Below are 12,783 nucleotides of genomic sequence, written 5' to 3' on the forward strand. Positions count from 1 at the left end.
GGAGGAGATGCTCGGGCTCACAACAAGGACATCTGGGGCTGCAAGGAGAACAAAACAAAAGCCTGACGAACACGATATTAGGCTGAGAACAATTCCGACTGTGGCAAGACAAGAGGCTCAGTAATTGAATTTGCAAAAGGCCGTACAGCAAAACTAGAGCTAAACTACTTGTAACATCCATTAGTGAGAGAGGCATTCCACTGCAGAAAGGATCATCTGCTGGGAGAGGTGCTAAAGGCTCTTGAGCTGCCATTCCCCTCTCCTGTCAGGAATCCCACAGCTTGGGATTTGAAGGTTTGTGGTTTGAAGGCTCCATTTCCTGACTGCTTTCTGTTTTAACTCACAGATATCAAGCATTCAAGCTGCAATCTGTGTACTGCCCAACTAAACAAACTGTTTTGTTCTATCTCATCTACAAAACTTCTGCAAGTTCTGTATTTTCGTGTGCTTTCTTTTTTAGTTTAAAAAATGTTTTCCTAGACCACAGAGCTACGATGTATAAATAAACAAAACCTGTAAAATGCAGTAGTCTTCACCAGCCTGAGATAGTGATTTGATAAATATCACATCCTTGGGACTGTACTGCCTGCCTGGGAATGGGGGGAAGGCTGAGCCCTTCTTCCAGGCTTTTCTGAGCTGTGTTAACTCCCACAAGGATGGCAATCACATCCAACTTCTTCTGCTGTGATGGGATTGAGAAGGACATGGAGCTGTTGGGGCCATTCCAGAGCAGGACACTGAGGTGCTCCAAGGGCTTGAGCCCCTCTGCTCTGGAAACAGGATGGGAGAGCTGGGAGTGTTCACCTGGAGAGGAGAAGGATCCAGAGAGAACTTGGAGCCCTTCCAGTGCCTAAAGGGGCTCAAAGAGAGCTGGAGAGGGACTTTGGATGGACAAGGGACTCCCTATTGGAGAGACAGGACAAGGGAGAATAGCTGTACACTGCCAGAGGGCAGAATTAGATGGGATACTGGGAAGGAATTCCTCCCTGTGAGGGTAGTGAGGCCCTGTCACAGGCTGCCCAGAGAAGCTGTGGCTGCCCCTGGATCCCTGGAGATGTTCCAGGCCATGTTGGACAGGGCTTGGAGCAACCTGGGATAGTGGGAGGTGTCCCTGCCCATGGCAGGGCTGGAACAAGATGAGCTTTGAGGTCCCTTCCAACACAAATCATGATATGATACAATTGATATGATATATAATATGACTTGACATGACATGATTAGGATAGGATAGGATAGGATAGGATATTACAAAAGTGTTAGACAAAAATGTAGAAAAACTTTATTAAACTGCTCCTGCAACCCCCCAGCCCTACCACCAAAGCATCAATGGGAACAGATCCTGCAAACACTTCTGAACACCATCCTGTTTCTGAAAGAAACTCTTCAGGCAGCCACAGTGCTGAGAGACTGCTGAAGGCAGGATCAGAAATCCTTCCTGGAAGGGTCATTTTATACTTCTGCTATCCAAAAGCTGAACACAGGTCTCCAAACATGGCAAACTGGGCTCTAACAGTTGGAGTAACAGGATCTTCCACACCAGGGACCCAGCAGCCACAACCCAGATGATCTCTCTGGGGCATTGGACACAGAGGACATCCCATCCAACCCCCCTGCTCCCAGACCACCATGGAGCCTGGGGATGCCCTTCTGCGGTGTCTGGGAACATGGAAATCTTTCAGGCACCCAGTATCCCCTGCCTGAGATGTCCCACGGTGACAAGTTGCCATCTGCAACCTCACCCTGCACAGCAAAATAGTGCCAGAAAGAGGTGAAAAAGGCAAGGAATGGGTGTGCTGGAGGCAGATTCCGGAACTGGGTGCTCTCTTTGTGCACTGTGATCCAGCCCCAGACCCAGGCCATAGGATTTCCTGACCTGCACCAGGGCACATAAGGCAGAATCCACTCAGGAAATTGTGGGAAGGAGACATGGATATCTCTCTACAAACTTCCTGTTTGAAAAGGCAAAGGAAATGGAGGGAGTACAAGGATTTAGCAGCATTCAGAACATTTTGGCTGAGGTGCATCACTCTGAGCTGGAAAAGTGAGTGTCTTACCTGTCCCAGGCATCATTTTCTTCTCTGGTGAGCAACTTTCCCCAGCAAGGTCCATGCAAGGGAGGGGAAGGTGCACAACATGGTTTGCAGTGCTACAATCTCCTCCAAGGAGATCCCCTCCACCTTATCCTCCAGTACCTGGTTCCTCTATCCTGTTCTGGATGGCAAAACATGAACTCCAGTTGGAAGTGCACATTAAAACACGACTAAAGCTTCAGCTGGAGCTGTATCCAATTCTTTGGCACATCAAGGATGGGAAAGGAGGCACGGATGGCTTGTTCACTAACCTAAGCTCTCCGTGCCAGAGAGCTGTGCCAGAAGTTATCAAGAAAGCTGCAAAATGAAAGCATGATATGCTGTGGTAATTATGTGTGCTTGGATATATATTTTTTTTCCCACAAATGTTCTGCCTTTTAGTAAATATTCTTTAGCATCTCCGTTGTCCCATTGCAGAGCAGTCAGCTGTGGAAATTATCTCATCCTGGTTAACTCTGTCAGTGCCACACATGGGCATTCCCTGGCGAGCTGGAGAGAGCTCAGGGGGGTTGGAGGGACCAAGGAGAACCTCTGGCACTGGTGTGGAAAGAAGTTTAGAGGCATCTGTGAGAAGCCTGTGTGACAGTGTTCACATGGGTCTGAGGATGAGGGAAGAGACAAGGATCTGACTCCATGTTTCAGAAGGCTTGATTTATTATTTTATGATATATATTATATTAAAACTATACTAAAAGAATAGAAGAAAGGGTTTCATCAGAAGGCTAGCTAAGAATAGAAAAAGAAAGAATGATGACAAAGGCTTGTGGCTCGGACTCTCTGTCCAAGCCAGCTGACTGTGATTGGCCATTAATTAGAAACAACCAACATGAGACCAATCACAGATGCACCTGTTGCATTCCACAGCAGCACATAATCATTGTTTATATTTTGTTGTTGAGGCCTCTCAGCTTCTCAGGAGGAAAAATCCTAATGAAAAGATTTTTCATAAAAGATGTCTGTGACAAGTCTGAGTTTTTTAAATTGTGGTAATTCAAGCATCACTTCCAGCAGTTGCTCAAAGAAGATTTTCCCCACCTGAAGCAGAGAAAAAAAGTCGCTCTTGACCCCTCCAAAAGTGACACATTTTGGATGTACTTCTCACATCCATTTTTGTTCCCTACACCGGTTACACCAGGTCTGTAAGGAGCCTGGAAAACTCCTTCCCTCTTCGTGTTAATTGTCCCCTCTTTGAATAAACACACAAAGCCGTTGACTGGAGGTGTGTAAATATTTACAGGGCGTGCCCAAGGAGGGTCAGAAACCAATACATCACCTGAGGGAAGAATACAAGCTCAGCGACCGTGAAGCCCTGAGCAATTACAGTTAAGTAACTGCAATACCAGCACATATTTAAGTACTTATGCAAGGAAAAGGGGCTGATGACCTCGATTATATTTGCATTGTGTTTCCTGTTGTTAGCACTTCCTTGGCAGAATTACTGCAATACGTCTTGGACTCCAATTTCATCTGCCAGCTCCACGAGACTGCAGCCAGCCTTTGGAGAGATCCAAAAATGCTTAGGAGTCGGGCTGTATTTCTTCTTGTACAGCTCCTCTGTCTCGGCAGCTGCTCATGTGTCCAAACTGCCTTGTCAAGGAGAGCAGCAGGAGAAAATTTGCCCCAAAGCTCCTCTGAAATTCAGGAATCTACCTCAGCAAACAGACGATGAAATCTTCACCTGGCTGGATCATGACTTCCCTGTTGAAAGGCTCATGTTGGAATGACATATTTCAGAATAGACTGATTTATGTTATTTAAGAAAAAAGCAGCATTATAACTTTTTGGCTTAAGTAAAATCACAGAAATTTCATAGATGTAGCCTGGGGGAGGCAACCTTTTGCAGGGAATTATAAATCTATTTGCAGATTATTTCTCACCTGAAGACTCCATGTAAGTAGACACCCAAAAATTAAATGTGAAAAATTAGGGTGAAAGACCAAGGAGTCATTAAATGCCATTATCAGGGTATTTGTTTTCTCGAGCCTGGACAGAAGGACACAGGATTCAAAAACCCCTAGATGGTGGCATTTAGGGACATGATTAGCAGGGCCTTGGCAATGCTGGAGGGACTCAATGACCTCAGAGGGATTTTCCAACCAAAATGGAAACCTAATGATTCCATGACCCTGGTGACACCCTATTCCCATGGTTTTTCCCTGTTTCACTCAGCACTTGGGATGCCTGGGTTGGGAACAGCAAGGTGTTTTCAGCTGGTGAGTTCATCCTCTTTGCAGTTCATTCCCACTGCAGAAATTCCCCCACTTCAGCCCAGAGACCATTCCTCATGGATTTGAGTTGGCTACACAGAGCAGGGCATTCCATGAGCCCCTCTGTGGGATTCTCCATTCCTTGTCACTGAGCTGAGGCTTCACCTGCTTTAGTTTGAAAGAAAAGCTAAAAGAGCCCAAGTCCTCTGTTTGGCTGTGGCACTCATTTGGAGAGGTGTGTCCTGTCCATCCACAACTTCCCAGAGAAGGGAAGAATCATGCATCTTCCTGCCTCCAACTCTGCTTCACAGGTCACCCCTCAGTGCTCCTCCTTTCCCAGTGTGGGAACAGCTGCTGGGAGTACTCTCTCCTGAAATGTGTGTCCATCCTGAGGGGAAATCAACACTCCCAATTTTCTCATTTATACAAAACCTTCTTCTCCTGCCGGCCCCACCAGAGCAGCGTCTCTCACGGGGGCAGGTGCAATATGGAAATCTCCAGATGTTGGGGGACATGAACAACTGGATCTGCTCAGAACACCACCAGTGTCCAAGACCAGTGTCATTGCACCCCCAGCAGTGCCAGGAGGAGAGGAGGAAAATCCCAGGACAGGCTGCTGTGGAACAACCTCCTGTGAGTCCTGGAATGTGATGGTTCCTATCTTTTCTAACAGCTTTTTTTCCTGAGTAGTATAAGAGGAGAACTTGGCTGCAGAAACGTCTTGGGGCAATGAATGCCTGAGGCTATAGATGAATTGTTCCCAAAAGTGTCTTTTTATCAGTTCTCAGTTCTGCTGCCTTTCAAGTTTATTCAGCATCCCTTTGAATGAGACACTGTCATAATTGTCTAAAAAATAAATTTGACTGCCTGCTTGACCTCCTTTATACCGTTTATTGCAGTCATTTAATTTTCTAGTCATTCTTTCCTGGGAAAAAAACAGACAATATTGTCACTCCAGCCACACTTGGAAGTCTTTGTATCATCTCTAAGCCTTTTTTGTTTCCTTGTTGAATTTTGAATGTGGCACAACCAGAACTTCTTTTCAGCTTCAAGGTGGAAGCCCACATTTGGCCATAGAAATGGCAGCTTGGGCATCAATTATTTGTTTAAACAAGTCATCATTTGTTGTTCCTTTTTGTCATTGGAAAAGGAACAGTGAATGAAGCAAAGAGCCAATAGAATGGCCTGGATTGGAAGGGACCAAAAATTCCAACCAGATTAGAACCCCTGACGTGCACAGACACCTCCCACTATCCCAGGCTGCTCCAAGCCCTGTCCAGCCTGGCCTTGGACACTTCCAGGGATCCAGGGGCAGCCACAGCTGCTCTGGGCACCCTGTGCCAGGGTCTCACTGCCCTCACAGGGAACAACTCCTTCCCAATATTCCATTTAAGCCTACTCTCTTTCAAGTTAAAGCCATTCACCCTTGTTCTCTCAATCCATATCTTGTCCAAGGGTCCCTCTCCACCTCTCTTGGAACCCCTTTTAGGCATTGGAAGGGGCTCTAAGGTCTCCCTGGAGCCTTCTGTTCCAGATTGCAAGGCAAGATGTATTCTATTACCTACCATTTGAGTTCTTTTGTTGGCAGCTGTCTTTTGTCAAGTGGGCAGTTTTCCTTATCTCTTCCACAATCACTCCTCCCTCGAGAGGGGACATCTGCTGGTAAGACCTATTGAATGTCACTGCATGGCTGATAAGAACTACAGCATCCCATTGAGAGATGTGAGCCCAGAGGGAGGAGCCAAGCATTCCTACCCAGATATAATCCAGAGGTTTTGAGACACCAGCACGGCTTCTCCACTGGATTCCCCAGAGGAACAGCAGCTGCCTCTTCCACTGGATCTTCAGAGGAAGAATATATCCTTCTCTACAGGATCCCTGCTCCAGCAGAACCACCCCTGACACTGCAGGAGGGCTGCAGCCACAATTCCAATGGGACTGCCACCAACACCCTGACCCACAGGGTGTCAGGTAGGGTTATGACTCTGTCAGTGTTGTTTTGATTTCCTACATTGTTTATTTTATCCTTTTATTTTCTTCCCTATTAAAGAACTGTTATTTCCTGCTCCCATATTTTTTGCCTGAGAGCCCCTTAATTTAAAATTTATAGCAATTCAGAGGGGTAGGGAGGGTTTACATTCTCCATTTCAGGGGAGGCTCCTGCCTTCCTTAGCAGGCACCTGTCTTTCCAAACCAACATACCTTCTCTTCTCCAGCTGAATGCTCCCAGCTCTCCCAGCCTGGCCCAGGGCAGAGGGACTCCAGCCCTTGGGGCACCTCCATGATCTGGTCTGGATTCCCTCCAACAGGTTGATGCCCTCCCCATGCTGAGGATCCCAGGGCTGGATGCAGCTGTGCCCGTCCTGCTATACAAACATCCCTTTGTCCCTGCTGCTGGGCTCTGCCGTGTTCCCTCAGCTGCTGCCACAAGGACCCAGCATCACTGATATCCCACCAGTTGTCCCCAGCCCAGTGTTCCCAGTGTCCCAGCACTGTGCTTTCCTGAGTCACTCACAGGCAGCTCCCAACCTGGCTCCATTGCACTCTTCTTTGATTTTCCACCCAGACACAATATTTCTGCCTGGCCTTGGAAGGGCTGGTAATGAATGGTATGAAATAGCAGTGAATATCCACGCTTCTGCAGGGGGGAAATGGGATGGGATGCAGTCCAGGGCCTGCCAGAGTGCTTCCCCAATTATTGGAAGGGGTCTCTGTTCAATGACAGGCACAAAGCCCGCCCTCTACGCTGGATGCATTTTCCCTGCAGCGCTGGGAGCCTTTGCCAGCCTGAGAAACGAGAGACTGGGGCTCAAAAGAAATAATCTTTTAAAACATAAACGGCCAAGCTGATTTACTTCCAAATACATAACACCAACAAAAAAAAAAAATTTGCTGTTGGGCAGGGTCCTCGTTTGCCAAGTTTCAACAGAGCAAAATTTTACAGCGAAGTTATAAACACTTTAAATTCCATTGTTGGATTATAATGGAAAACCTGGCAGGCTCATAGCTTGGAGTGCTCTTCCAAAGAATGCTTGCCATGATGCTCACTCCACATATGGGATAAGATCAATAGCCACGTGATAAATTTTGAGTTCACATGATAAAGCACACAAAACCACCCTTATCCACTTGCTCCATGATTTTCCCAGATCTAGAACAATTCCAGAATTTCCTCCAGGAGTTCTCTCTCCTCAGCCAGTCACCTCACTTCAGTCTGCCAAAACCACTTTTGTTGAGTCCCAAGGCTGTGAAATGCCTTTCTCAATTGAGCCACACATAGAGGAGTAACAAGAGCTCAGAGCCTTTAAAGTATCTCTGATAAATAAGAACAAAACAGAAAAGAATACTTTTATTATGGACAATACCTCAAGGAAGGGAAATTTAATGTAGTGTTGATGAATGGGTGCATGAAATCCTGATATTAGTAATAACAGATGGACATTTCCATGTATTTTACTATGGCTTCTCCTTGGAAGTGCTGGAGATGCAGATGGACTGAACTAGTGGAAAGCACAGATTTGGGTGTCTGTGTTAAACAAGCCTTCTAGAAAGCATCAGTGTTTTCTGAATAATTCCCCTCTGGGGATTTTACTTGGGGACTCCAGGTTAAAGCCCAGCCCAGTCTCTTCAATAAACTTTGGCCAGGCCAAGCAGATACAGAGGGGTGTAGGGTGCAGAAAAAGAAATCTGGAGATGCCTGCATGGAAGAGCTGCAGCTCTCCCTGATGTTCCTCTTCCGCTGTGGTTTACATGTCCTTCCTCCAAGCCTTGGACTGGGGTTTGGAACAGGGTTTGGAACAGGGTTTGTGCTCCAGCAGGTCATGGGTCCCATCCCACATTTCCCCTGCCAACACCTGGTTATCCATTGCTATTCCATTCATTACCAACCAAAACAAGGAAGAACTATTGCTTGGGTGGAAATAACAAATCCTTTGTAACAGGGAGCCAGGATGAAGACCCCAATTCCACCCCAGAGTGGGGCAGGGCTCCAAAAGTGACCCCCAAGCACCATGAAGCTGAGGAGGAAGAGCCACCAGCCCATTTCTTCCCCCCAGGGGCTGAGCCTGGCCAGGCTGCACCATGTCCATATTCCAGAGATGATGCCGGGGTGCAGCCTCCAATGGCCTCATTCTGGAAGTTCCTTGGAAGCCAAGGAAGCTGTTGCAAGCCTCGTGCTTCGTTTGCATTCATTTCCTTCCCAAACTCTCATTACCCGAAAGAGAAAGGGAGAGTGAGTGCATTCAAGTGGAAATGGTTGGAGTGCACTTAGAGGAATTTAGCCAAAAGGAAAAGGATAGATGATGGTGGCTTTTTTTAAATTTTTTTTATTCTCTCCAAAAAAAAAAAAAAAAAAAAAAAAAAAAATCCTCCAGAACTTAAAACTGTTTTAATCAGCTGAAAAACATACGTGGGCTTTACAGCTCTGAGACAGCTTGCACAGGCTCTGATAAATGCCTATCGCTCATTTGCATACGCTAACAGCTACACTTTAATCAGCCTCCTAATCCCTGATGATATTAATGAATTTTTTTATGCACTCTCTCTCTCCTCCACCCCCCCCACCCCCCCCCCCCGCGTATTTTTTTTTTTTTTTTTAGTATCATGTTTGCTAATTCAAAACCGATCAGCGGCTTCTGTGTGCCTTTTTTTATGCAGGAAATAATGGGTGAGCTTGGTACTCCTGTTATCCTGCTCTCACAAATAATTAAGACTACAAAGGGTACAAATCAGTCTGAATGCACGGCACAAAGGCTCAAGCTATGCAAAGGTCTTTTTCTCTCTCTCTCTCTTTCTCTCTTTTCATTTATTCTCTTCTTCTGACAAGAGGTGGCTTAGAAAGATACTTAGCAAAGCAATGAACTGGTCACTCCCAAAAAGCAAGAATTTCCCAGCCATTTTAAATGCTCAGGATATACATAGGGACTTTTTTTTTTTAAAGTATTTGTTTGCTCCATTATTTGGTGCACCCTGATTTTGGGGGAGGAGGCTGCCTGCTGGAGAAATCTTCATCAAACTGGTTTACCTTTATTTTGGTGGCTCTGCTTTTCTCCTTGGGAGCAGTTGGCGTGGGAGGGTGCCACAGATTTTGAGGGAGGGAGACCTGGAAAAATCTTCCTTGCATACATGGCCATAGGGAAGGGAAGCAACGGACAAACAAATCCGTGTGTGGTGTGAAGAGCTGCCCGAAAGTGGGAGAATTTATCCAGCTCCAGAGGCTCCAGGAGTGTTCTAGTGTCAGCCCAGGCTCCAGACTATTCTGAGAACTTGGGCAAAATCCTCCTGCCCTCTCCAACGTCAAATCACAGATCCAGCTGCTCCAGCCCTGCAGACCCTTCCCTTCTCCTGTCCCCCCTCAGGAACAGCCATGGAAGTTCAAGGTGGAGGTTGGGCAAGAGCCACTGTGTCACCTCTACAGCCCTGGGGTGTGTGACTTCCCAGAGATCCTCCCTTTGGGACACATTCTCACCTCAAAGTTAAATCAGGTACAAAACCAGTCTTTCTGAATCCCTGAAACATATGGCTCTGCAGACCAACAAAAATGCTGCAGATTGAGATTGATTTGAGGAGAAACGGACTGGTGGACACACAGAGACCAGCATGGTGGAACAACCAAGGCAGACTGACAAATATCCAGTGCTGGAGCAGTGGGTCTCAACGCATTTGGTGACAAAGAGGGACCCAAGTCATGCCATCAGCCATAACATTGACAACTACAGCTGTAGTTCCATAGGAACTATGCACCATAACAGAGGATCACAGTTTGGAAAAGACCTCCAAGGCCATCTAATCCAATCTGTGACCGATCCCCACGTTGTCACCCAGCCCAGAGCACTGAGTGTAGCCTCCAGGCATTCCTTGGACAACTCCAGGGATGGGGACTCCACCATCCCCTGGGCAACCCTTTCCTATGCCTGATCACCCTTTCCAGGAAGAAATTCCTCCTGATGTCCAGCCTGAAGGTCCCCTGGCGCAGCCTGAGGCCATTTCCTCTCATCCTGTCCCCGTTCCCTGGGAGCAGAGCCCGACCCCCACCTTGCTGCACCTTCCTGTCAGGGACTTGTGGAGAGTGTGAAAAGGTCCCCCCTGAGCCTCCTTTTCTCCAAATCACCCCCATGAAGTCACACAGGCACCAAAAGGCAAAATAGCTGAACCTGAGTGGGTGACAAAACAGGACATACCGAGTGCATACAGAAATCAATCAACATATCTGACAGAAAATAGTCACTTTCATTAAAACAAGCAAAATAAGAATTTCAACAAATAAAAAGAAACACAACCAAACATCTGAAGGAAGCCTGCAGGCATGTCTGATGTGTGCAAGTCTAGACTTCCAAACTCCAGAGGATTTTTGTATTAGGAAGCTGGGTAAGGCTGATGGAAAAGATTCCTGCTTCTGCTCAGAAATTTTTTTAGGAGATGCAAGCAAACATCTCTGTAGGGTAATCTCAGCACTAACATATCGTGCCCAGATCTCAGAGGATTACCATGAGACTGAAGCAGCAGCATATCCTAAACCTTATGTTTAGGATAACCACGGGCACTGAGAACACAGAAATGTTTATGTTCTTTAGCAGAGCTTTGCAGTTAGCCAAGGGAGGGCAGGTGGATTATGTAACCTCTGGCCAGGAAGGTTTTTGGGAATGCATGAGAGCACAGGCACTGTTTTTCCTGCTAATAATATTGCAATAACGGAGGGATACTCCCTGACCAAGACTTATTTGTGTAAGATGTGCTGCAACCCTTTCCATGAAGAAATTCCTCCTGATGCTCAACCAAACCTCCCCTGGCACAACTTGAGGCTGTTTCCTCTCATCCTGTTCCTGTTCCCTGGGAGCAGAGCCCAACGCCCCAGCTGTCCCCTCCTGTCAGGAGTTGTGCAGAGCCACAAGGTCCCCCCTGAGCCTCCTTTGCTCCAGGCTGAGCCCCTTCCCAGCTCCCTCAGCCTCTCCTGGTGCTCCAGCCCCTTCCCCAGCTCTGTTCCCTGCCCTGGAACACTCCAGCCCCTCCATGTCCTTCCTGAATTGCTGGGCCCAGAGCTGTCCCCAGGGCAGGAGGTGCCTCACAGGTCCCAGCACAGAGGGGCAGTCACTGCCCTGGGCCTGCTGGACACACCATGGCTGGGACAGCCCAGGGGCCATTGGCCTCTTGCCCAGCTGGGCACACCTGGATCCATGTCCGGCTGCTGCCACCAGCACCCCCAGGTCCCTTCCCTTGGCTGCTTGGATCTCACAGATGGTGCAGAACAACTCCAAAATAACTGCAAATAGAATAAGATTTTGTGTAAAGAGCTCTCACAGCAGCATCAACGCTGGAACCTCCTGAGCTTACCTGGGAGTATAAGACCCAAAGTGATGCAAGATATCTTTGGCTCTGGCCCTGTGTCAGAATGACAATCTGAGCCATGGGCTAAAACCCACCAAAAGCTCAGCTTGCACTTGGCATCCTGGCAATTGTTTTAGGTCACGAGTATTTTCATGAATATGTTTATGGGAAGAATTCAATCAAGGTTGAAAGAGACCATAAAGCACCAGGAGCCACAGAGAAAAATCCATTGTACAATGAGCCACCTGGACTTCAGAAAAAAAATGTAATGAAATTGCAAAAGTACTCATTAAATGTGAAATACAGGCCCAGTAAGGAGCTTAGCAGATATGCTTTCAAGAACACCTATAAATAATGAAAGCAATGAACTGCAGGAAGAGGAGTTTGAAGTAAATATGAGTCAAGTACTACCCATGTCTGAAATGAAATTTGACAAGCTCAAACAAGTAACACAAAATGACCCAAGTTGACAACAGTTTGGGGAGAGTAATTCTACAAGGATGACCAAAGGAAATATCAAGCCAGTGCTGAGCATAAAAACTTATTGGGATTAGAGCTCTGAAATTGCTGCCATTGATGGGGTTGTGCACAAAGGACACCCTGCCATAACACGTCTGCACAAGGGCACAAACCCTGCTTCAGGGACAGAAACCCATGGGGTGCTATGGAAAGGACAGAGTTCTGGTGGTCCCATGTCTGGATGTCACCAGTAAAAGGGAATCTGGTGTCTTCAAAGCCAACACAAGCCAGGGGGGTGTAAAACACTCTGATATGACCTAAGGGTGGGAATAAGGTGGATCCACTTTTGGTCTACGCCTCCATGATGGCAAACACAAAGTCTCAGCTGAGATACTCAAGCCCACCTTCACCTGGCATGTAACCAACCAAAAACATCAAGTCCACCTTCACCTAGCATGTAACCAACCTAAAACCCCCACTTTCTGCTTTTGGGGGTAGCAGATGAGTCAAAGTGAAGCACAAACCCATGTTCTAGTGCCAAGGTGTTCACTGACAGCAGTGGGATCAAGGCAGTGCCGCCAAGTCCCCCAAATACATGAAAGATCTCATTGTGGGTGGAGGCTTTCAGAACAACTGTAGAATCATGGAATCCTTAGGGTTGGAAAGACCTCCAGGATTATAAAGTCCAACCTTTCATCCAGTAC

This window comes from Ammospiza nelsoni, chromosome 10 (genome assembly GCF_027579445.1).
Source record: "Ammospiza nelsoni isolate bAmmNel1 chromosome 10, bAmmNel1.pri, whole genome shotgun sequence".
Taxonomy (NCBI): domain Eukaryota; kingdom Metazoa; phylum Chordata; class Aves; order Passeriformes; family Passerellidae; genus Ammospiza; species Ammospiza nelsoni.